We start from the raw sequence: 6000 nt of genomic DNA, 5'->3' as shown, positions 1-6000 counted from the left end.
CATATCTAAAAGTAATAAAGCCATTATAGTGTGTGGAGATTTTAACGTTGATTTATATGAAGTAGATTCAATTACAACTAGATTTCTAAGTTTGTTTACATCTTTTAACCTTGTTAATATATTTATGGAGCCAACTAGAATTACAGAAACAACTGCCTCATGTTTAGATAACGTTTTTTGCAATTGTGACTTTCAAGACAACAGTATCCTTAACTGTTTTAAGTCAGATCACAGTGGGCAGCTGGTCAGTTTTCCAGTACTTAAAAATGTTCAGAAAATTAAATTTCGTACACGACCCATCACTGATACTCGGATAGAGAAATATCGAAATAGTCTTATAAGTAACTTACCTTGTCCAAACTTTGATACAGACAATCCTGACGATTTTTACAGGGATTTCTTTACTATTATCCATAAAGAATTTGAAAATTATTTTCCTCAAAAGGTAGTTACCAACAGTCAATCATTCAAGTTCAGTGACTGGGCTACCGTAGGCATTCGCAAAAGTAGAAATACTCTTTATTCTTTATATGAGGAAAAAACGTATACACACACTGATAGTTTTAAAAGCTACGTCAAAAATTATTCTAAAATATTTCGAAAAGTGTGTTATACAGCCAAACAGATGCATATTAGTAGTAAAATAAAGACCGCGGATAATAAAATAAAGGCAGTTTGGCAAGTAATAAATAGCGAAACAAAGGCTTCGAAACCGCGTGAATTAGAATATAATATAGAATCGAGCACTGGGTTAGTTAAACAAGATAAAGATGTAGCTGAAGTTTTTGATAAATTCTTTACGAACATCCCTGTAAAAACTACAGAATCTCTCAGGTCCTCTCCTGTTCAAGCTGATATATTGTTGAAAAGTAATGTTACTGCTTGCACTGAATTATTTGATTTTAAACGCGTTGATCCGAGTAGTATTGTTAAAGTATTCAAACAGCTGAAACTTAAAACCTCGAAAGATTTATGGGGATTGTCTGTAAAATTGATGAGCTCTGTTATTGATATCTTAGCACCATATCTAGCTTACATTTTTAATATGAGTGTTGAAAATAGCACTTTTCCAAATTTAATGAAAATCAGTAAAGTTATACCTCTTTTTAAATCGGGCACAAAATCAGACCCCACGAATTATAGACCGGTTTCTATTCTACCAGTACTTAGTAAAATTTTCGAGAAAATTATTCTCGACCAACTGCTATGTCATTTTAATTTAAATAACTTACTTCACAGCCAGCAGTTTGGTTTTACTAAGGGTCGGTCTACAACAGACGCGAGTGTCACATTTGTTCGACACATTTTCGATGCTTGGGAGAAGTCGCAGAATGCCGTAGGAGTATTCTGTGACTTGTCTAAGGCATTCGACTGCGTGGATCACGAGACCTTGCTTTTGAAATTGAGGCACTATGGATTAAATAATGGAGCTCTCAGTTTGTTAAATTCATATCTAGGTGATAGGATACAAAAGGTACAAATCAATAGTACGACTTCTTCGGGCTCTCATGTTCAAATGGGAGTTCCTCAAGGATCCATTTTGGGGCCGTTCCTTTTTTTAGTGTACATAAATGATTTACCTTATGTAGTACAGAACCAAGCTGACATTGTACTGTTCGCGGATGATACTTCTCTTATATTTAAAATCGATAGAAAGTTAGAGGAACTTGACGAAGCAAACAGCGCTGTGTCGCAGGTTCTAAGCTGGTTTACAGTAAATAACCTAGTTCTAAATGCTAAGAAAACGAAGTGTATTAAATTTGTTCTACCAAACGTAAAGAAAGTAAATAATAACATTAAAATTAACGACGAGAAACTAGATTTTGTTGAACACACCGTTTTCTTAGGAATTACTGTAGATTCAAAACTTCAATGGGGCCCACATATTGTATCACTAGCGGGCAAGCTAAGTTCAGCAGCATATGCCGTCAGAAGAGTCCGACAACTCACAGATGTACCCACTGCTAGACTTGTCTACTTCAGCTACTTCCACAGCATAATGTCTTACGGTATTTTATTGTGGGGTCGAGCCGCTGATGTAGAAACTATTTTCATTATTCAAAAAAGGGCAGTTCGCGCTATTTATAATCTGCGTTGTCGGGACTCTTTAAGGGAGCTGTTTAAAGAAATAAATATACTGACGGTCGCAAGTCAATATATTTATGAAAACATTATGTATGTGCGTAAAAATGTATCTCTCCTTCCGAGAAACTGTGAAAGGCATACTTACAATACAAGGAATAAAAATAAAATTGTTGTTCAAAATTCTAGATTAAGTAAATTAAATTCATCTTTTTTGGGGTTATGTATACGTTTTTACAATAAAATACCAGATAATATTTTAAATTTGTCAGAGAACAAATTTAAAGCTCACGTGAAGCTTACTTTATGTAAAAAAGCCTATTATAAGATTAATGATTACCTAAATGATAAAAATGTCTGGTATTGAATGTGTTCCTCTAGTTATTAAATAACTTGTAATGTACCCTCATTGATTTAAAAGATGTGTTGCTGTTGCAGTTTCTTGTCATTTCTTCTCCTCAGCCATAACACCTTGCGAAATGACGTAAATTCAAAAATGTTACATTGACCTTCAACAAGTTTATCCATGATAATTACGTTGAATAAATGATTCTGATTCTGATTCTGATTCACTAAATGTCAAATAATGTTAGTGCGACAGAGTCCTCAAGTGGGTACGGTCACGAGCATTAATATGATACACTTTGGTACCATGTCACATTAACTTTTTTGACAAATTAAACTGTAAGTCTCACTAAATGTCAAATATGTTAGTGCGACAGAGTCCTAAAGTGGGTACATTATATTGCTCATGACCGTTATAAGGCCTGTACCTACAACAATCTAATATAATATGTACTTACCTATTTAATGGAACGTTACAATTGTGAGTATTACTGACTGGATTATTAATAAAAGGTAATGGAATAAAACGTATAATGTGAGCTTACTAAAAAGAGACATAGGTATTTGGTTAGCATATATTATACAGGGTGTTAATGACACTGGCCCCGATTCCTGGAGACACCGCCTAATTTTATTTTAAGTTATATCCGTCATTTTCATATCCGTCGAAAAGGAAAAGGACGGATGATTCACAGCTCTTAATTTTAGGAAGAATGAGTAAATGAATGAATAACCCGGGCGAATCAAAAGGTACCTCGCTGGTATGCAATCCGTTTGACGTGCTGTCTACTTAACTGTGTCGGGTTATTGACGGATGTAAAATTTTTAGACGGTTGGTTTATATTTGTGCTTAAAATTGACGTGTGTTCCATAAATTTTATGCTTGTCGATTACCCGTCCCTTTCCTTTTCGGCGGATAAGAAAATGACAGATATAACTTAAAATAAAATTAGATGGTATTTACAGGAATTAGCACCACTGTAACTGTAACTTTACGGGACGATTCAGACCATGATTAACGAATATTGAGGAGGATGATTCGGCTCAGAATTCTGAGTTAATGTCAAGTGGATTTTCCAACGCAAAAGTATAGAATTGAAAATATATAAGAAAAAAACATAAAAACATGAATTTTGCGACGGAAATTTCTTATCTTAGTCTGAATCATTCCCCAAAGTTTTCGTTATGTTATCATTAACACTCGTGTTGAGTGAGCGGAAAATCGACCACAAACACTAACTAAATCGACATTTGTCGAAAATTTACCGACGACCGACCAAAACTACACACTACATAGGTACGTTAATGAACCATAATATTGTATTGACTTTACACGAATTAATTTCACTATTTCACATGATATTTGAACAGCATAGAATCATATCAGGACAGCATACTGTTAATTACTGTTACGCCTGTTGGAATCTGGACATTCTAACAAAACCAATTACTTAAATGTTATTTTATATACTTTTATTTATTTTTTACGTGTAAAACTGGACAAAACTTTTGCAATAGTAAATCGTGCTACTTATAAAAGAATTCATTTTACAACTACATATCAATACTGTGTAGATAAAATATTTCATCTACCTTTCATCTGCGGAAATGGTTTAGTTTTTTTTAAATTAAGTGCTTTACCACCATTGTTCCAAAAAGTTTACGTTTTTATTTTGTTTTCAGTAAGTATGTTAGGCAATCCCAGCATAAGATCATATAGAGGTTTAGAAGAACAAGAGATGCTAGGCAAGAAACGACCTACGAGTACAATGTGTTACGTATTTGCTTTTCTAATATTAATCCACTGAAAGCAAATAACGCTCGTCGTGCTATACCCACCTAACCTACACCCTTGACTGGACTATGTTCGAAAGAAGAGAAATATAGATATTTTTTACGCCTACGAACAAGATCCATACGAGCGACTATTTATGAAAGTTAACGGTTAAATCAATTTCATCACAGCAGTAGTTTGCAAAAAAGATGTATAGCACCAATTTTCTTTTTTCCACACTTATATACTTACTTCGTGTTATAACCTCGCCGAGATACATTTTACTATAAAAATATTTTTACGAACCACGTGTTTGCTACTCACAACACCACTGCTGTGGTTATCTTTTGTAACGTAGATGCTATAAGGCGTTATAAAACATACTCCTACCAACGGTTCTGTAAAACATTCGGCAAATAACGCCACGTTTTTGTTCCTAAATTAAAGAAATGACAACGCATTTTTTCTACGTGACTTATTGTATTTTTGTTTGGGATAACCGGATAGCATTCAATATGTGTCACAGAAACATGACACGACACAAGACAAAACAAAATATATATATATATTTTTAATTTATTTAGGTTTACCAACAGCTACAACATTATTACTACACTTTTTCAACAAACATAGGTGTTATTCTAAATGCGTAACCAATTAAAGGTACTTCATCATCATCAATTTAAGAGCCACGCTCTTGTCGGTGCAGCATTTTCCATGCCACTTTTTTAGGGAAAAATAGGGCAGTGGTTCCCGCTTGCCTTCCGCCCCGCAGTACTTTGTCTGACGCAAGTGGAATGGCGCCCAGTGTAGTCTATTACAAAGCCATACTCCTGTCCTCCGCCTCTGAATAGTACTGACAGTTACTGCTGCCCTCTGTCAGGTTCCAGGTTACAGTCCAGGGACAGGGAACGGAAGGAGCAAGTCACAGGTGACTTGCCCCTTCCGTTCCGTTTATAAACTTAACAAGCTAAAACTAACGTGTGTGTGTGTGGGTGTAAGCGAGTCTTATCTGTATTTAAACCAATATTTGCTGAAGTGTACTTTGAATCCCAACTTCTAAAACAGTGTTCAATCAATTACGTTACAATATTTACATTACTCATACTCAGACTATAAGAAGGACTCATACTCATCACATTCATCTATTACTCAATTGTAATCCTTGACTCTCTAATTTGATGTCATCCTTCAAAAAGGAGAGTATCGAATAAACCAGGAAAGGAAAAAATAAAAAAGCGAATTACGAGTTCGACTTCGCGCTAGACCTACAACGAGAATAGATGCAGCAAGCACTCACGCAATTATAATCCTGCAATTAAACGATTTGTTTTACAAACGCTTAAAAATGCGCTTCCGAGTTTGTGCAGAGTCAAGCCAAAAGAAAAGTCGTCCATTACTCGCGCGTCTAGTTTGTATTAGCTTGAATCTTTTATAAAGACAAGCCGTCTCGCGACCGCCGCGGCTCTAATGATGATTTACTGGTACCAGCTCCCTCGGGCGGCGTAATTTTCCCTTAGTACAGGACGCGGGAATACCACACACCACTATTGTCCGAGCCAAAGTGAAAACAAATGAACAACGCCCGCGTTTAATCATTCATCCCCGAACGTGCGGTCGCTTCATTGAGATTTATACGTCCTTTTATCGCTCAAACGGTACCTCGAAATAAATAAGAATGTACGTTGTTTTTCATTCCCAAAGGTAACCGTGCCCTATTTTGAGTGTACGTTTCATACTTCATCCTAACCCGGTAAACAGTTTTCTCAGCGAGGTGCTCTCAAGGAGCCTCGAGCGCT

This window comes from Pectinophora gossypiella, chromosome 7, assembly GCF_024362695.1.
Source record: "Pectinophora gossypiella chromosome 7, ilPecGoss1.1, whole genome shotgun sequence".
Taxonomy (NCBI): domain Eukaryota; kingdom Metazoa; phylum Arthropoda; class Insecta; order Lepidoptera; family Gelechiidae; genus Pectinophora; species Pectinophora gossypiella.
Note: the sequence above shows the minus strand (reverse complement) of the source record.